Genomic DNA, 21,246 nt, shown 5'->3' on the forward strand with positions numbered 1-21,246 from the left:
GAGGGGAAGAGCTAGGCTGAACTCCCCTATGATCTCAAAATACCTCCTCTGCTGTAAACGAGGAGGTGGAAGGAGTCTGCTCCTGGCAGAGGAACGGCTGGAGGAAGCGAGGTCCGAGAGCTGAGCTTCGACCTTGTCTCTGGCACTCTTCACCCCCTGGGACCACGGAAAAGCCGCGCTGGCCCTCAGGGGTTTCTGGGTACCATAGACTTGGTCTAGGACCGTATCCTTGCCTTCGCGAGGGGCGATCTCCGGGTCCTTGAACCTGTTGAGTTGCCTCATCAGATACAAGACCTGCCAGAAGGCATAATCAGACTCATGCTGCTCTCCTCCCTGTGGACTGGCAGCTAAGTCTCCCGTCCCCAGAGGGTCTTCTTGGGGAGACATGTGGACGTTTTCCCGGGGTCTGGCTGACTGGACGAATCCGCGAAGATGACTTAGGAATCGTCTTTGAGTCCTTGAGTTCCCTCCTGGGCGGGATACACGACTCCAGTAAAGAGGTCTGGAAGGAACTTTCCACGCGAGACGTTTCTCTTCCTCGAGGTGGGGTTTCTCCTATTGGTGCCGTGGGAGAGGCCCCCGCCTCGCTGGACTCTCCTGAGGACGAATGAATGAATGAATGATTTAAAGTTTTCAGGCATCCTGACATCTAAGATCATTGACGCCGGTAACATTTAATTTATGTATACAAAAATAAAAAATGAAACAAAATAAAAAACTGAAGATTATTCAATTAAAATCATAAAAATTGAATGTCATAAAAGTTAAATATTTTTCAGAAGACCTGCTTCTGAAAGAAATCTAAAAATGCCACTTGCATGGTGGGACACATCATTTCCAAGAATCTTGGCAAGGATGAACCTGCCACCCTCACCTCGAGCCTCAAACAAATATCTATTCCGCAAGTTCTTATAATTGGGGCATTCGGTCAACAAATGCCTTACTGTTAGAGATACTAAACAGTCGTCACAATACGGTTGGTGTTGGCCCTTCAGCAGAAACTCGTGTGTCAACCGAGTGTGACCAATACGGAGACGACAAAGAGACGTCTCCCATTTTCGGGGCATCATATTATACCTCCAAGGAGATATGTCATTTGTTACTTCCCTCATTTTATTGCCATTTTGACTATCCCATTGCTGTTGCCATTTATTGCAAACAAATTTCTTGATGTCAGGTAAGAAATCATTACAGGGAATGGGATACCTTCTTGGCAGCAACTCGGATGCAGCCTCCTTAGCCAGTGAATCTGCCTTCTCATTCCCAGACACACTTACATGTGCTGGAACCCAACAAAATTGAACTGTTATACCTCTCCGTCCAATAAGGAAAAGCCATTCTAAAATCTTTAAAACTAGAGGGTTATTAGAATTAAAAACTTCCATAGCTTGAAGGACACTCCTTGCATCACTAAAAATTGTAAAATTATCCTCCTTCTCCAACGCTATTTTCTCAATACAGTTCGGCAGTAAATATGGAAGCGGTCAGAGGAAGTGCACCTCTACAATTAAAACCATTACTATGTACTCCAAATCCAACGCCAGCATCAGATTTGGAGCCATCAGTATAGATAAAAGTTGATCCTCTATGTTCTTTAACATGTTCATTAAAAAGAGACCTGGCTTCTATGTCTGACATATTCTTCTTATCTCCAATAAAATATTTACAAAAAGATATCTCTGGTAACTTCCATGGAGGCGTTGATGATACCTTGAATGGAAGTACCTTATTTCTAATTATATCCAGACTATTTAATAATCGTTTCACCCGAAAGCCATAAGGTTGAGGAGATTTTGTGTGCAACTCAAAGTATGATGCGTGCATACAAGGATTGCAGTCTGAAAGGCTAGAGAGATAGGGAGTCTTTGCAATCTAAACCAATACCGAAGAATGGAAGACATTCGGTAAAGGTCTAGAGGTAACTCTCCAGCATCAACAAGGAGACTTGGGATAGGCGAGGTTTTAAAAGCTCCAGTAGATAATCTAATACCTGCATGATGTATCGAGTCTAATATTTTTAACCGGCTTGGGGTGGCTGAAGAATATACCTCACAACCATAACTAATTTTGGAAAAAATCAAGGCCTTGTATAATTTTAAAATAGTATTGCGGTCTGCCCCCCATGATGTATGGGATAATACTTTTAAGATATTCAGAGCTTCAACACATTTAGCTTTTAGCGCTTTTAGGTGAGAAACCCATGTAAGTCTACAGTCAAATATCAAACCTAAAAATTTGGTTTCCGATACACATGGTATCCGTTGACCTATAATGTATATATCCGGGTCTGGATGTACTCCCCGGATACGACAAAAATGGACAATGGTAGTTTTACTTGTCGAGAACTTAAATCCATTCATGTCAGCCCACTGGATAATTTTATCAATAGAGAGTTGGATTTTTCTCTCAACCATTGCCATTCTAGTGCCAGCAAATGATATTGAGAGATCATCCACAAATAATGTTGAGAGAACATCCTGGGGAATGGCTGAGGAAATCCCATTAATTGCTAGTGCAAAAAGGGTCACACTCAGCACACTACCCTGAGGAACTCCTTCTTCCTGGCACTTACTCTCTGATAGAGTTTCCCCCACTCTCACTTGAAAAACTCTACGTGAAAGAAATGCCTGAATAAATAGTGGCAGCTCTCCTCTCAATCCCAATTCATGAATGGTTTTAAGAATACCATATCTCCATGTGGTATCATATGCCTTTTCAAGGTCAAAAAATACTGTAACATGGCTTCACAAATAGAAGACTCAAGTCGTATCAACACATTAGTCGTTGAGTGCATTTTTCGGAATCCACATTGAATCGGTGATAAAATACCTTTCTTTTCAAGGTACCATATCAGCCTTGCATTGACCATCTTCTCCATGATTTTACATAAACAAGATGTCAATGCAATAGGACGATAGTTTGCTGTTAAAAACTTGTCTTTACCGGGTTTTAAAAAGGCTAAAATAATGGCTAGTTCCCAAACACTTGGGTAGCTATGATCATGCCATATTCTATTAATAATGCTTAAAATTAAATAGCTTTGTATTAAAATGTACATGTTTAATCATTGCATATGGAATTCCATCGGGTCCAGGGGCTGTATCGTTGCAATGAGCAAGTGCAGAATCAAATTCTCTTTCAGTGAAAGGAGAATTATACGACTCTTCCCTTCTTGTTGCAAAATTTAAAATTTTCTTTTCTTCAGTGCTCCTATACTGGTGACCATGGGCTCCTTCACACTTGCTGGATACATTTGAAAAATGATTAGCCAGGGCATTGCTAACTTCATTTGCTTCAGTTATATACTGGCCATTCACCTTCAACACTGGTGGTGGGTTGGGGGTGAATTTGCCAGCTATCTTTTTTACTTTCCTCCACACAGAAGATGGTGGTGTTCTACTGTTAATAGAGGAAACAAAAGATATCCATGACTGGCGCCTTGCTTCTTTCATGGCACGACGGAACTGTGCTCTACATTTCTTGTACATAGTTAAATTCTCATCAGTCCTGCGTCTACGCAATCGTGTTAGAGATCTTCTTGTGGCTCTGTGGAGTGCAGTTAGTTCTGAAGACCACCACGGGACTGGTCGTCGTTTGAATAACCCTGTTGTTTTGGGAATTGAATTGACTCCTGCTGTATGAAGAGTTCCATTCAGTAGGTCTATGGCATCATCAACACTTTCAAACTGTTCTTCTCTCCCTTCGATTTCACTTAGCTCGGAAAATTTAACCCAGTCTGCCTTGTCTAGATTCCAACGTGGCGATCTTTGCAAAGGCGGACCCTTGTTGGTGTTTATAATGATTGGTGCATGATCACTAGTATGCCAATCATCTAATGTCCTCCAATCAAAATCAAGAAGGCAGTTAGAGCTTGCAATTGAAAGGTCAATGCATGACAAAGTACCTGTCTGAACATGGAAGTGTGTGGGCTCTCCTGTATTAAGGAGTCCCACATCCTCATTCTCCACAATTGATGAGATAATATTGCCCCTTGTGTTGGCCAAAACATCACCCCATAAAGGATGTCTACCATTCATATCTCCCAGTAAGAGAAAAGGTTGAGGGAGTTGTTGAATGACCTCTGCTAAATCATCATATAAAATATTATCATTTGGAGGTAAGTACAGAGAGCATTTTGTATATTTTCTCCCTATATCAATTTGTACAACAACTGCCTGCAGGGTTGTACATATAGACATGGGTATTTGGGGAACATCTTGACGAATGTACATGAGACTTCCGCCATGGCTCCCTGCTTGTTGATTATATGGTGTTCTATAGCTAACATACTCTCGAAGACTAGGAGTGTTAGAATCAAGCATACTTTCCTGTAGACATACAATTATGGGGGAATGCTCATGAATTAGGAGCTTAAGTTCTTCATATTTCGCCCTCAAACCCTGACAGTTCCATTGCAAAATGGAGGAGAAAACTATGGATTATTTCTGGAAGACATCTTGGATGAGGTCTTCCCATTAGAAGTTTTTAATGTAACATTATTACCAGTAGGTTTCTTCAGAGGTGGTCTTGTTATGTTGGGTTTAACGTTGGTGATTTTCTTTGTATTCTTTTTATCTATTTGTTGAGGTGGATGGTGGACCTCAACTTGAATTTCTGATTTATTCAGTCCATCTTCTGGTTCATTAGAAACATCAACAGACAAAACATCAAATTTATTTGTGGTAGTAGGTTGGCCAGGGCACCAGCCGCCCATTGAGATACTACCACTAGAGAGGTATTGGATTCTTTGACTGGCCAGACAGTAATGCATTGGATCCCTCTCTCTGGTCACGGCTTATTTTTTTCTTTGCCTACACTTACACAGAATAGTTTGGTCTATTCTTTACATATTCTCGTCTTTCCTCATACATCTGACAACAATGAGATACTTAACAATTCTTCACCCAAGGGGTTAATTACTGTACTGCAATTTGTTCAGTGTACTTTCCTCTTGGTAAGGGTAGAAGAGACTCTTTAGCTGTGGTAAGCAGCTCTTCTAGGAGAAGGACACTCCAAAATTAAACCACTGTTCTCTAGTCTTGGGTAGTGCCATAGCCTCTGTACCATGGTCTTCCACTGTCTTGGGTTGGAGTTCTCTTGCTTCAGGGTACACTCAGGCACACTATGCTATCTTATTTTTTTTTTCTTCCTCTTGTTTTATTGAAATGGTGTGTTGGGCAGGCTTAATAGAAGGGCCATGGATGCCTGGTGGTTTATCAAGAGGTTGTCTTTTCCTTTTTCTGATTATTTTTCTTCTCAAAACCATCCTTACTGTCCTCCCTTCAGTTGAAGTGGCTATCCTGGAGGGTATTTAGCCTTGCATGGTGTATCGGCTCCTCCATGTTGACCAGTTTTTTCGACTTTTTACTATAGTCTATGGGTATCATCAATCACTTTATAATTCTGTACGTATTGTTTTTGTTATAATTCTTGTTAATCTAGTTTTTAAGTATGCTGTCTCTCTTTTATTTCTATTAATTCTTATGCTGTCTGGAGACATTGAGCGAAATCCGGGACCAGTACGTCCTAGATTTCGTCAATGTCGTCTTCTGTATTGCAATATTCGTGGTCTTCATGCAAATATCCAAGACCTTACAGTTGTGTCCAGACAGTATGATATTCTTTTGTGCTCAGAAACTTTGGTTTCTAATATGAGGCACTCATCTGAGCTCCTTATAACTGGTTTTAAGAAGCCAATAATGTTGAAACGTGATGCCATCCCTAGGGCCAGGGGAATGGCGGTGTATATTAGGACCGAGTACCCTGCTTCTCATAAGTCCTGCTATCAATGTGGATGTCATGAGATTCAGGTAATAAAAGTTTGTGGCAGGCATAACAACTTTTATTTGTGTTCGATCTACCGGAATCCAGACATAGATGATTCTATCTTCGATTGTCTTCTTACCATTATGGCTAAGATACAAGAAGATGATAGAAAGGCTTCTTTTGTCTTTGTTGGTGATTTTAATGCTCACCATAGGGGGTGGTTAAGTTCTATCTCTCCTACCGATCACCATGGCTTAAGAGCTTTAGACTTTGCCTCTGAATCAGGCTGTGAGCAAATCATAAGTGAAGCTACTCACAGGTCTGGTAATTGCTTGGACCTCGTATACACTGTGGACCTCGTATACACTGACTCCCCTGGCGTTATAACTAGTAAGGTTGGTTCTCCAGTCGGGACATCTGATCATGCCTTGATTTCATTATTAGTGAAGACTGAGCAGCCTGTCCCTGATATATCATATTCTTGTAAAATTTATATGAAATCCCAAGCAGACTGGAATGGGATTTTACATGATCTTTTGTGCTTGAATTGGTCACAATTATATAATAGTGTAGATCCTGTTGTCCCTTTGAATGAGAATCTAGTCAACATAATTGATAGACGTATCCCTTCTCGTGTGCTAAGGTACCGAGTGAAGGACAAACCGTGGTTCAATGATGATTGTAGACGTGCTTATTTGGAGAAACAGGAGGCCTATCATCTTTGGAAGGGTAACAGATCAGATTTGACCTGGAACAACTATACTCAGCTTCGAGCTTTTGCTCAGAGAGTTTATGCCTCAACTGAAAAGGAGTTCAATTTAACCATAAAAGAAACACTTTCTGGTACAACTCAGGAACATAAATGGTGGTCTACCCTTAAATCTGCACTCTTTGGTGTAGATGCAACAGTTCCTCCTTTACTTAAACCAGATGGCTCAGTCACTCACTGTCCAAAGGAAAAGGCAACCCTTTTGGCTGATGTTTTTGACAGTAAACAGAGTAATGAAAAACTTGAACTTCCTCATTCCTGTTTTCCTGAGGCTAAACTAACTAGTTTAGCTTTTCGATCTCGTGAGATTAAAGCTCTGTTGATGGACCTTGATGCTTATGGAGGTGTAGACCCAATTGGTATTTTTCCTTTGTTTTTTATAAAGACAGCAGATTTCTTAGCTCCAAAGTTATCTGTTATTTTGCGCAAGTTAGCAAGAAGAGGAGCTTTTAGCACTAGTTGGAGAATTGGTAATGTTACTCCTCTATGTAAATGTGTTTGTGGTAGCTCAAGTCCCACTGATTACCGCCCAATTTCCATAACTCCCATATTATCTAAAGTTTTTGAACGTCTTCTGGCAAAACGTCTTAAAAGGTTTGCTGAAGGTAATCATCTACTCCCTAGTTTGCAATTTGGTTTTCGTAAAGGCCTTGGAGCATGTGATGCCCTTCTTACAATCTCCAATGCAGTACAGAAATCCCTTGATTGTGGTTGGGAAGTTCGTATGATTGGCCTTGACTTTAGTGCTGCCTTTGACCGTGTTAATCATGAGGCCCTTGTTTTCAAACTGAAACAGTTGGGAGTGGGTGGGTCGTTTCTTAGCATTATTATTGATTTTTTAAGTAATAGATCTCAAAGAGTTGTTGTTGATGGGCACCATAGTGATTATAGGAATGTGATATCCGGTGTTCCACAGGGTAGTGTTCTTGGCCCATTACTTTTCATACTATATACACATGACATGTGGTTTGGCCTAGAAAACAAGCTTGTTGCATATGCAGATGATGCTACTCTCTTTGCATCAATTCCATCCCCTGAATGTAGATCTAGGGTTGGTGAATCCCTTAATAGAGATTTAGCTAGAATTAGTGCATGGTGCAAATTATGGGGTATGAAGTTGAATCCTAACAAAACTCAAAGTATGATTGTAAGTAGGTCAAGGACGGTGGCTCCTCAACATCCGGATCTCAGTATTGATAATGTTTCTTTAAATATGTATGACTCTTTCAAAATTTTAGGTGTGATTCTCGACAGTAAATTTACTTTTGAGAAACATATAAGGTCTGTGTCTTCTTCAATTGCACAAAAAATAGGCTTATTGAGAAAGTCTTTCAAGATTTTCGGTGATCAATCTATTCTGAAGAAGTGTTTTAATTCTTTCATTCTACCTTGTTTTGAGTATTGTTCTCCTGTCTGGTCTTCAGCTGCTGATTCTCATCTTAATTTGTTGGACAGAAACTTACGGTCTATTAAATTTCTTATTCCTGATCTAGATATTAATCTCTGGCAACGTCGTTCAATTAGTTCATTATGCATGTTGCATGAGATTTTTCATAACTCTGACCATCCTTTACATTCAGATCTCCCTGGACAATTCTATCCTGTTCGTAATACTAGGCAGGCAGTTAATTCTAATAGCCAGGCCTTCTCCATCACGAGGCTCAATACTACGCAGTACTCTAGAAGTTTTATTCCAGCTGTTACCAAGTTGTGGAATGATCTTCCTAATCGGGTGGTTGAATCAGTAGAACTTCAAAAGTTCAAAGTTGGAGCAAATGCTTTTTTGTTGACCAGGCGGACTTGAGTCTTTTATAGTTTATTTATGACATATTTGTTTTTGATGTTGTTAATAGTTTATATATGACATGTCTGTTTTGACGTTGTTACTGTTTTTAGAATGATTTATTGTTAATTTGTTCTCTTCATTTATTTATTTCCTTATTTCCTTTTCTCACTGGGCTATTTTTCCCTGTTGGAGCCCCTGGGCTTATAGCATCTTGCTTTTCCTACTAGGGTTGTAGCTTGGATAGTAATAATAATAATAATAACCTTAACATTTCTAATGGAGGGTGGAGAGAGAGATGGAGGTCTCTCTCTTTTGCGATTAATAGATGGTGGGATTCGAGGTTTTTGCACCTTTCCCACAACAGGTGTATCAGGTAAGTTAGTCTTAAGTGGAACCTCCATCAGATCAGGCAAGGACATGGCCTGAGAGAGGTTTGTATTACTTTTTGTAATGGCGGCTGAAGGCTGTACAGCAATGGGCAATGACCTAGTGTTAATACACCGTGGTAAAGCCTCAGGAGGTGATATGGTTACCTCGTTATTTGACATTTTGTCAGATAGTATACTTTTTTTTGAGCTATTGGCAGTGCTAGGTTGGTTTGATTTTAATGCCTTAGCATATGTATTTGATTTATTTAATAGTCTTTTGGCATGGGTCACACTTATGAGTTCTAAGTATGATTTGTTGAGGGCAGCTTCTTCCAACTTATATAGCTCGCAGATCTTGTCTGTGGATTTGTGATTCGAGCTGCAATTTAAACACCTGGCTCCAAGTGCACACTCTCCATGGTAAGATTTGGAGCAAATACCACACATCTTCTCATTTTTGCAAACTTTGGACGGGTGCCCAAATTTAAAACAATTAAAGCATTGCAATGGCTTCTGCTTGAAGGGTCTTACTTTAATCCTTTCGTTCTCGATAATAATATGAAAAAGGTACATCAGCATCCTGGAACGTAAGGATTATCATTGATGTACCTGGGACTTTATGAACTTTCCAAACATTTAATGGACACATGGCCAGTATCTCCTCCTCTGTAAAATCATATAGATCTCTGTTAAAAACTACGCCCCTTCCGTAGCTAAAATTTAGGTGGGGTTTGACATCTAACTTAATGTCATCATTATTTATTTTCATATTGGACAATATTACCGACTGTGTACTGGATTTGGTATGGATAAGGAAACTATTTTTTCCGAAACGAGATATATCGCCTGGTGCAATAGTTCCTACTTTTTTCTGAATCAATTTGCATATTTTAAAATAATTCCCTGTAACCCCCTTTGATTCAGCTATAAGCCACATCGGTGGTTTTGGATTTCTCTGGGATGGCATGACTAAATCTGCGCCTTTTTCCAACCAATCGGCAGGCCTGTACACATCTAAATCTTTTGGTACCTTATCGCAGAGAGCAGCCGCGACATTCAAGTTATTAATTTCAATATTATTCAAATTACTTATTGCACTAAATGCTTCGTCATAACTACTATAAGGTATCCATGAATCCCAAGTTTCAGCTTCAAGATTCATCCTTATTTCTTTTATGCATCCATAGCATTCAAATGCTTTACATAGATCATCATAATTTGTTTCTATTGAAATTTGTGTAACATGGAGGATTTGAAGTTTCCTCGTGTTACCCAAATTACTCAATTTAGAAATATCAGTAGAATGGTCCTTTCCCGTTCCGAGGTCATCAATAGAGCTATCCCTTATCACATTAGCAGAGGTCGTCAACAGTGCCGGGGGAGAGTCAGCGTATCCAGGGGATGGGGGTTCGTTCCTTAAAGAATCCATTATACTAAAGAGAGGGAAAAGAGTTAGTTTGATGTACCTGCTCGAGAATGTTAGGCCATCACGCGTCGGAAAGGAAATTTGCACTCTCCACTATCGGCACAATGAGAGTATACTTCCCAGATGGTCCACTCCATACCCTACCCGAAGGATAGCATCAAAACAGATATAGAGGCACAGGTGTAAGCTGAACCCGCCTGTTAGGACTGAGACCAAGAAATTATGGAATCATCCTCCCCATATCTATAATGACGGGCTTCCGGCCAAAAGCCGAGAGTCCTACCCCAAGCATTGGATCCCCCTGGATTCCGAAGACCCAACACTTGAGAATAGTTCCGCCAAAAAGGTCCAAACCATCTTCGGGATGGCTGAAATCATCCAATACTCTCACATATAGCTTTGAATGTAAACACCTCCCAACCGTGATACCTCCTCCCACTCATCAAAGCAGGCAGCAATAAAGGATGTATGAACATCCCCGCCGGGGCTACAATGGATGTAAAAACATTCAAGCCATAGGAGAAAAGAAAAAAAAAAAAATAAATAAATAAATATATATGTACATAATATATACACACATATAATGAGGGAAATTTTTCTCATAGAGTTTGGAAAGCAAGACTAAAGAAAGTTTGTGAAATTAGGATAAGGTCGAAGTAATATTGAGAAAAAGAAAAAGGTAAAAGAGAGAAATTTAGATTCGAACTGGGGAGCAATTTCCCCAAGTTCGAGAGCCCTCTTGCCCGTCACCAAGTTTCAGCACGGGAATGAAATGCCGTGCTGAAGCTTAATGACTTCATCAACGCATTCTCTCATTAAGAGGGTCCTGAGGACGAAAAGGCTTCGTCCACAGAAGGAGAAAACGACTGTGAAGGGGATGGAGCCTTCCTGATGGACCTCTTAGGAGCCAACTTCTCCCTGGGAGAAGTCACCACGAAGTCCACTCCTCTCCTTCTCTTCAGCGGGACGAGTTAGTCCTTGGCTTGAGTCCCAGATCAGCGAGCGCTGGCTTCATAGCCTGCACCACCGCTTTCATCAGGTGACCAAACCAACACTGACGGGTGACGGACACAGTGTCCATAATCCCCGATGGAGGGAAGGGGATCGCCTGATACTTCGGAGTGGATGCAACGGGGCCTTCCTGTAAAGAAGAAAGGGAGGAATGTTGCTTAGATCTATCCGACGACTCTTCCTGGTCCTGGGTGAGAGACCTGCGCTTGCGCGGTGGCGATTCTGATGGCGATCTGGAAGTACGCGTCCCTGTCGCAAGCACGAGCTGCGGAACCCGGCGCGAACGGGGGTCGCGCTGGGGGTCGCGCTGGCGCTCGCGCGATGGAGCATTCAAGGAATTGCGCACTGGGGGGCTGCTGGAGCGCAGGCGCACAGTCGCGCGGGGATAAACGCGCGTTGGCACGCAGGTGAAGGTGCGCGCGGGAGCGCAGGTGAATAAGCGCGCGAGGGTAGAAGAGATCGCTGTCGGTCAGGAGAATGGTGAAGCGCAGGAGATCAACGGCGCCCTGGAGATCTATGGCGCGTGGGCGAGCGATGGCGCGAGGGCGAACGATGGCTCGTAGTACTCGCAAGCGATCGACCGAGCACAGGCGATTTGGCGAGTGTGCGCGTCGGGGTCCTATGGTGATCCAAGTCATGGGCGCGTTGGTGAGCACTTGCGCGGGCGCTCTGGAGAACATTGGCGTGCAGGATGGTGTTAACGCATAGGCAGCTGGGGCGCAGGATCAAGTGGCGAGGAAACGCGCAAGGGCGAACGCTCGTGGACGGGCTCAGGAGATGAAGGCTTGTGGGCGCACAGGAACTCTTGAAGTGCGCACCAGGGAGCGTGCGCGCTGTTGCGTGGGCGAAGATGGGCGCACAGGAGCGCGCGGGCGAGAAGGAGTCAGGTCCTTGCCTGTGTCCTGATCCGACGATCTAGAGCGCGTGGGTGAGCATTGGCGCGCATCAGGAACAAGGTGTGCAGGTGCGTGCTGACGAGCAGGAGATCGTGTGCGCTCAGGAGACCGATGGCGCGCTTGGCGCACAGCAGGAACAGAAGGGTGCTGGCTGCTAACAGGAGAGCGCTGGCAAGCAGGAGAGAGCTGACGATCAGGAGAGTGCTGGCGAGCAGGCGAACATTGACGAGCAGGAGAGCGCTGGCGCGGTGAGTCTGGTGGCTGCAACTCCGGAGAGTGCTTGTGCGCTACTGCGCGCAGTTGAGCGTGCAGGGGAACCCTGACGCGCAAGGGAAGTACCCACACCGTGGGAGACATCCCTTTGCCCTGAAGAGACCGGTGCCCGTCGGATGACGAGATTAGAAAGCGCCTGCTGCGCATCTGCGCCGGAAGTAGAAGGTCTGGTAGGCGTAGGAGATCGCAAGCGATCTGCGGAGAGGTCCAAGGACGTGGCTGCTACGGTCTGCTCCCGACGAGGAGAATCCTCTGCAGAGGAAGGCGGCGGAGACAACTCGAAGAGGCGCCTCTTGACTCCCTTATAGGGAGACGGGAGGCCCCTGCGGTGAAGAGGGCGACAAACCTTACTGCGAAGGCGGCCACGAGGAAGGTCATCCGGATCGTCGGTCCTCCGAAGAGGAGTCTCTGTCAGTGCGCTCCCCCAAGGAGGAGGCGCACCCGCAGGAGAGACCGTGGGACCCAACTTCCCCTTCGAAGGATGTTCGGAAGGGGGAGTAGAGCCTTCAGCAACGTCCGCAACAGCAGAGGTTTGATCAGACCCGTCGGAAGCCTCTGCCACAACCACGTCGACAATAGACAGAGGGTCTACCTCTGCTATCACCGGCGATTGTTTGACAGCAGCCCCCAACTGGATAAGGTCAAACAGGGCTTCCTTAAGCCCCAAGGAAGCCCAAAGCTGAAAGAGATCATCATTAGAAACAGCATTAGGGTCATCATAATGAGAATCAAAATCCTCCCCCGGAGTAGGAGGGGGAGCCGCCCCGCTATGGGAGGCGACGCCCTCTCCCGCACCCCGAGATCGGGAAATAGAACAATGGTCTACTCTATCACTCGGCGGTCTCTCACGAGAGGCTGGCCGAATGGGAGCTTCGGAGGAGGTTTGGGTGGCGGAAGAAGAGTCCTTGGAGCCTTCCTCTTTCAAGGCAACCCTTGAAGGAGAAAGGTCTCTCTTGGACTTCTTCTTACGCCGCCGGGCAAACCTCTCCCACTGGGAGGTAGACCACTCCCTGCACTCACTACACGTTAAACCCTTAGCACACTGTTGACCTCGACACTGCGGGCAAAGGGTGTCAGGATCCGTCTCGACCGCCGACATGAAGGTACCACAGGGGGGGCCGGGGAGTCAAGGGCATTTGTGCATAATAGCGATGAAGGGCGAGGCCAACTTCCAAACACACAAAGTCTGAGAAAAAGAAAAAACAGATTAAGGCTGTCAAAAGCGAGGACGAAAGACAGACACGTCTGCACATCGTCCGAGCCAAAAGTGAAGTGAGACAATTCACCGGTGTGTGGGGGGGAGGGGTAGCAAGCTACCCCTTCCCCTGCCCCCTTGCTAACTAGCACGGGGGTAGTTAACCTTCGTTAAAAATCTATTGGCTCGTCATTTTCAGCTACGCCGAAAGTAAACCCAATGTAAATAGCGTGGTTTGTATTTCGGTTACGGAACAATTAAGCATTAAAGGTTTAAATGCCAACAGCATCTGGTGTTCCCAGGCGATCACCTATCCAAGTACTGTATTGACCAGACCCAACGTTGCTTAACTTCACTGATCGGACGAGAAGCGGTGTTTTCAACGTTGTATGGCCGTTGACCGCGACACGCATACTGCGAGGGTAAGTTCTGTTCGCGTGCATACATGACGAGGAACTTCCTAGTCTAGTAGACAGGGAAAACATAAAACGTCCTATTACGCAGACAAAAGTTACAAGATCCGTGATACAATTGCGATGATGAGCTGATCGCTTAAAGACATTCCAACTTCGCTCTTCCCAAGAAACTATGTCACATGGTTGTGACGTCATAGTTCGACAACAGTAGGCGAAGAAAAAGAGCTTTACTTCATCATTCCAAAGCGGAGTGGGAACGTCTTGGACTGTATCAACAGGATCGCTCGGCGGAACATACGCTTAATGCACAAGGTCCTCGATGTACCTCAGCCTACCGACCTTCCTTCTCCCAGGGGTTGGAAAGTAAGGAAGAGGTGTAGGGCTAGGAGTAAGATGAACACGAACAAATACCTCCTCCAGTGCACTGTGCTATGTTTACGAGTCACTAAACAAGAGCGTTTTAAAACATAATACATTAAATCATAAAAGATCTGCCCGTGGTGGGAGATATACTCTTATGCTTTATTCTCATAAAAGCCTTAATGCACTTCCTGCTGTTGCAGCTGCAGGTGCTCCATCAAACTCTACAATAAGGTTCGTTACTTTTCTGAGAATGATTCAATGTTAATTTAACTATTTATTTATTTTCTTATTTACTTACTGAGCCATCTTTCCTTATAAGAGCCCTTTGGGTTAAGGCACCTTGCTTTCTCAACTAGGGTTGCAGGCTAGCTAGTAATAAAAATAAAATAAATAGAGACACCATCAACGCAACTAGCGAAAACTCTGAAGTCGGAACGAGGAGCAGCAGCTAAAAAATAAAAAGGAAACTTCATAAAAACTCTCATGAGTTTCTGAAAGTTACTCCCTTCCTCCTACAATACTCTATCCTAGGATCCTAGGAAGAGAAGTCTTGATTCCTAGGAATCCACTCCTTAGGATTCTGAATTCAGACATCAATACTTAGAGGTTTTAATTCTAGTTCTCCCAACCAAGAATTAGCCCAACAGGCCTTGGTCCGAGAATATAATATCTTTCTAGTTAAGATTTATTTCTTCATATAGCGCCTGGAGCAACAATAACTCAACTCTAGACGGTCATGGTTAGGTAGACATCAAAGTCTATTGTCATAGGTAGCGAAGCATCCACGCTGACGCTGAAGTGTCTACACTGACGCTGAAGCGTCCACACTGACGCTGAAGTGACCACACTGACGCTGAAGTGTCCACACTGACGCTGAAGGTCTACACTGGCACTTCGCTCCGTTTCGTTGACGTTCCGCTTCCGTTGCCGCACCCCTTCCGCTGGCTCTGCTGTCTGTCAAGTCGCTAGGTAGCATGCTCTGCTGCCTGGCGAATGTCGGCGCACCAGAATAAACTGATACTAGGCGCTATGAGCGGTCGGTTTGCGTTGAGCAGGTAATCGAAGTAATGCATCCCCTTTCTCCCACCGTTGAACATTGCGGCTGGTAAGCCGCCTGTGCGACAACGAATCATCACCGTTAAAGACACGTTGCATGTGCGACCGTGTCAAAGACCGGAATCGTGATACCCAACCGCACTGTTAACGGCAGACTGATAAGACTGCATAAACGAAGACAGTTGCTGTTTCATGCCTAATAGCAAAGATCAAGGATCAACTTTAGGCGAAACATATTCAGCATTATCTTTGTCCATCCCTAGCGCTTGCCACTGTCGGGAGACGACACCCATCAGGTGGAGGCGGCGGCACTACGTCCGCGCCGCATGAAACGTAACACACGCAGAACGAAACTAATTTTGTTTTTAGTTTAGCGCCTGAAGCGCGTGTATAATGTTTGAAAACACTAATACCTCGTTTTATCTATGGCGATGGTGAGCGTTCTGGGGATCGACAGAAAACGCTCGGGAGGACTTCTGCTTGGGTCTTAAAAGACTGTAACGCCGGGCTACCCTCTCGAATCCTTTCGCCATTCGCCTTAACTTCTCCCCTGGGTCCGGGAGCTTAACAGAGGTCTAAGGCTAGGATAACGACAGGTCCGAATATAAGCACTCTCCACTGAATAAAAGTCACTGCATAATTTAGCACTAAAAAATTTGCATTTTACTCTTTGGTAAAAAGTTAGTTTCACAATTATTTGAAAACCAAAGCATACGCTCTCTCAAACGAAATGAACTCCGTAGAGAGAGACTTACAATTCTGTCAATGGTTTGAATGGGAATGCAAAAGTCACTGAATCCCATATAAATGTAACAAAATATTAAATATTACCTTAATAGATACAATATTTATAAATTAAAATGAACCCTTAAATTAAGGAGTTCCAATAAAAGACGAATCATTACTCGTACCCATTGGAACATCTACAATTATTATACGAACAATTTTAGTATTCCAACAAGGAAACAACGATACATAGAATCGTGTGCTACATCTATTGTAAAGAATACTGCATCGTATAAACATTAACTGAACTGTAACTTCCTTTAATCTCTGACTAAGGAAAAATACTAAAAGGACCAATTAATTGCAAAATAAAATGTTCCTTTTATATAGTACAGTACCACTTAAAAACTGGAAAAGTAAGAAGAATGTACTATTCATAAAAATTGCTACAAAATATTGTAATATTGTAACGATACTGACAACTGCGTAACAAAAATGAACTGAACGCTAGTTAATCTTTGCAAACAGATCGAAGATTATGTAAAGAAAAAACTATTAAAAGGATAAAATTTTCTCAATAATAATCCTTTAATTTAATTTATAACTTAATACTTCAAAAGAAAGTATTCAATTATCATTCTTTCTAAAAAAGCAAGACAGACTTTTAGCTTACGGAAGAGGCTGTGACGTCATCAATGGACGAAATGTTTACATCCCGCTCTTATACTTTCGTGAGGTTTAAAATAGGTTGAAAAACCTTCTAATTCTACCTTTTAAGTTATAAATACATGATCACAGATCAAATAAAACAAATAAGAGAAAGCCCAAACTCAAAAAAACGTTAGTACATCACCAAATAACGTCCAAACAGAGTAAGAAAACGAGAGAGAATTTCCAATAGTACAGCCAGCTATGGCGGCAGAGAAAATCTGAGGTGGTTTGGTATAGTTCTACCTGTAGTACCGCGAGGGCGCTATTGTACACCTGGCATATCTGCGATAAGCCGCACGAGATTTTGAATTTTCTGCCGGGCGTCCAGGGACTTTAGCCATTATATAACCAGTGGGTAAGTTTTATATTTAAAAATTTGTATTTTTGTCTAATGAAACAAACCTGGAGCTATTTATAGGTATATTACTTTTGGCGCAGCTGAAAGGCAAGCCATAATACTTTTAGCGAGGGATAACTACCCCAACCGCTAGTTAGTGAGAGGTGAGGGATAGTCGGCTACCCTGTTCTCTCATACACCTGGGCTGATTACCCACTTTGCTTGCAGGCAAGACTTTCTAGGGGGACAGGTGATGGCGGACCAATCTGTATAAATAGCTCCAGGTTTGTATTGTTAGGAAAAAGGCATATTACAGTACTTCCAAATTTGTCATGTATTCCGTTACTCTACACAAACCCTTGCAATTTATAGGGATAACTTAGTTCTTAGGAGGGTGGAAGTCCCTGTCAACTGGCTCTTGGCATTGACCCAGGATTCTCTCCTCACGATATACTGTAGATCGTAGTTGGAGGCAATCCTAACACCTCGCTAAAATTATTGTGCTTCACACTATTAGCGGGCTACGCAAGCTGTGTGCTCATAATACTGTACGAGCAATGCATCTGTCAAGGTATGAGTTCTCCAAGTTAAAGGGATCTTTGAAATTACCTTAGACATCACCTAATCACCCCCGCTAGAGGTATTGGGGATGCAACAAGTATTATTTCTATTTCAGGTTACACAAGGGAAATGGTTCTTACCTGCAGAAAGGTGAGGTCAGCTGTACTGAGGACCCTGATACTGTTTCCCTAAGAGAGGGAAAGGTGGATGGAAGAAAGGAAGCCAGTTATTCTTACCCATTGACCACAGAAGAAAGGAAGCCAGTTATTCTTACCCATTGACCAGAGACTAATCCCAGTTAACCCTAGTCCTTAACCCTCTGCTATTTGTCCAGCAAGGACCTTGAGGTGTTTAGACCACTTGTTGTGCAGCCACCACAGGACCAATGGAAAATATTATCATGCTCCTGTAGGTCACATCTTGCAGGTGATGAAGTTTGTCTGACGCTTCCACACGTCTGCTTACAACACCTACGTCACAGAGTAGTTCTTTTTGAATGGCAGGGACGTTGCAAAGGCCCTGAAGTCATAAGCTCTGGGTCATCGTGGTGGAGGAGGGTCAGGATTAATTGCCAAGTCAATGAACTTGCGGATCCATGCAGTGATGGTGTTCTTTGTGACCTTCCTCTTGACCTTCCCTGTGCTGACAAAAAGTGCTGACACATGGGGGCGAGTTGCTGCTATTCTTTTGAGGTAACACCTCAGACTCCTCACTGGGAAAAGTACCAGTTGGTCTGGGTCTTCGATTAGTGAACGAAGACTCCCAATCCGGAAGAGCCCGAATCTAGGAGCCGATCTACTCCCGGATTTTGAATCTTAGCAATAAACTCAAGGACAAAGTTGAAAATTAGCTTGCCCCTATCCCCTTGAATGGCCAAAGCCAATGCGAGTAGGAAAACCGTCTTCAGAGTAAGGTGGCGATCTGAAGGACGCGAACCACATTCCAGGGAGGAGGTCTAACTTTCGACTGGGGCAGGTAATTTCATAACATCGTATGAGGAGAGAAAGTTCCAATGAGGAACAAATATCTACTCTTTTTAGCTTAAAGGCCAGAGAGTCAAGGTTGAGCGATAGCCCTTCAATGCCGAAACCAAGAGGAACATTTCTTCCCGAAGTTATACAAGAAACTCCGCTATTGCTGAAATAGTGGCATCGAGAGGAGAGATACCCCTTTCATGACACCAACTAGACAAGACATTCCATTCCATTTAGCCTGGTGGACTAATACTGAAGATCTTCTAAGGTGACCAGCCATCCTCTTCATAATTCATTGCAAAAATCCTCACTGAGTGAGCAGGTGCTGGACAGTTTCCAGGGGTGAAGCTGAAGCAAAGCTACGGCCTTGTGGCAGATGTTTGCAAGAGGCCGTTTGAGTAGAACGTGACGTTGAAGGAGTTCTCTCGGGAGTTCCGTCAGGAGCTGCAGAAGGTCTGGGATCCACTGCGTGATGCCATAGCAGAGCTATCAACGTCGTCGATAGGTTTTCGCTTATTCTGGTCTTGTTGATGAATCTTCTCGTCAGAAAAAATGGGGTAAAAGCATACAGATCGATGTTGTCCTGATGTTGGAATCCACCTTACCAGAGAGCCTGGGGATACGGGACTGGAGACACCATCTTGAACCATCTCTACGGTACCCAGAGACCTCCGAAGAGCAGCACAGCCTTGCCCTGATCGAGGGGTTGAAAGGGGCCAGGAAAAAGGCCTTTGCCCAGATAGTCAGCACTTTAAGCTCTTTTTGAGCTGGCTCCTCCTCAAAGCTTCTCTCTCCTCCTTTCATCCAACAAAGGAAGTGCTACGAGGTGTCCGACAAAACCCTCTCAGCCCTTCCGCTACATCCAGCCATCGAAGGCCTGACAAGAGGGATTTCCTTTAATAGACTTTCAAGCCTCCCAGTCAATTTCTCCACAGCAGATACCATCAACATGGAGAAAGTCGCAAAGTAATCCAGGCAGCCAACTTCGTGGCTTGACCTATGGTTTGGGCTGGAAGGTCACCTTATTAGATCTGAAGATTGGTCCCAGGAGCACACCAGGAAGTCAATGACAACATTCCTTTTATCGGGTACCAGTACCATGTAGTTCCTCACCCATCAGGTGGTCAACCTGTGAGCAAACCTGATCCCCAGGCATTAGGACTCGGTATTTAAGAAGTTTCATCAACAGGTTCCAAAGGCACAGGTGACCAGACTTTGAAACTTAGACATTGGTGGGTTCCTCCCTCTTCAGTGCGGATGACATCGACAGGGCAACTGATTGATGGAGAAAGTCTAGCAAAGACTCTCCTTCAGAAGGCCATGACAGCTAGGTCTTTCTGAGGTAGCTCCTCCACCGAGGAAACCTCAGATGTCAGGCCACAGACCAGCAGCAGAGGTGCAAGCTTATCCAAAGCTTCGTTCAAGATGTCCTTTCCTGCCTGGAAGCGAGCTGATCATCTGGCGACTGACGATCCCTGGGCAACAGGCGCTTGCGATTCTGCAAGGGAACATGTGAAGCAGTCGGTCTAGCCGGCCGATGTGAGTGAGAATAGCGAGCCGCGAGATGGTGAATGCTATCATGGCGTTCGCCTGGCTGGTGAGTGCTGAGGAGGTGGTGACCTGTGAGCTCTGGGCGAGTATCATTAATCCAATAAATGACACTCACGCATCTGATGGTGACGAAACCACTAGTCATCTCGTAAAGAGAGAAGGTCTCTCGATAACGAGTGACGATCATGAGCCACCAGGTTACCGTCACGTGGTGACAGGTGTTCGTCCAAAGATGAGTGACGAGTAGCTGGTGGTTCACATGCAGCTGACGAGTTGCCTGTAGCTGACAAATGAAAAACAACTAATGTGTGACAAGAGCCCAAGGCTCAGTGTGACGGTCCTTGACAGGACTATACATATGCCTCCTTAACGTAGAAGGAAGAGAACGCCAAGAATGGCAAGGAGTTAAAAACTTCGAAGCCTAACAGACTCCATAGTAATAGGCTTAAAACCCTGGGGGCACAACAAAGCTCCATGATTTCTGATGTGCCCAACATGCACAATGTCAGCAATAACATCTGCGGTTTAGACCCTGAAGGAAAATTGCTCACGAAATGACAAATTCGGAGATAATTTGTATTTTCCTAACCATACAAACCTTAGCTATTTACATGGGGTATTACTTTCGGCATAGTTGAAATGACGAGCCATTAGATTTTTAACGAGGGTTAACTACCCTCTCGCTAGTTAGCGAGGGGGTAGGGGAGGGGTAGCTAGATACCCCTCCCCCCTCACACACCGGTGAACTGATTCACTTCGCTTAGAGGTAGGACTTCACGGGGGACAGGACTGGCAGGAAAATGTGTGTAAATAGCTAAGATTTGTATGGCTAGGAAAAATACAAATTATCTCTGAATTTGTCATTTGTTCCGTAACCGAAATACAAACCCCGCTATTTACATGGGGGAGACTTAACCCTTAGGTAGGGTGGAAAGTCCCAGCCTTACTGGCTTTGGCTTTGTCCGGGGACTCAGAATCCGAGTGAGCAGTACTCGAGAAAAAGAGTCCCTGCACCTCGCAAATTCCTTGCTCCGCAAGGAACGTGCGGCCTACATAATCTT

The 21,246-nt window shown here is 44.1% G+C and overlaps 1 protein-coding gene and 1 pseudogene across 1 annotated transcript in view; both read right to left on the reverse strand.

Annotated features, from left to right (window-relative positions):
• The window catches only part of LOC137630550 (receptor-binding cancer antigen expressed on SiSo cells-like), a 109,399-nt gene that overhangs the window by 51,615 nt on the left and 36,538 nt on the right, over positions 1-21,246 (reverse strand). The gene's annotated exons all lie outside the window — the stretch shown is intronic.
• Positions 13,768-13,891, reverse strand: LOC137630721 (5S ribosomal RNA; annotated as a pseudogene).

This window comes from Palaemon carinicauda, chromosome 38 (assembly GCF_036898095.1).
Source record: "Palaemon carinicauda isolate YSFRI2023 chromosome 38, ASM3689809v2, whole genome shotgun sequence".
Taxonomy (NCBI): domain Eukaryota; kingdom Metazoa; phylum Arthropoda; class Malacostraca; order Decapoda; family Palaemonidae; genus Palaemon; species Palaemon carinicauda.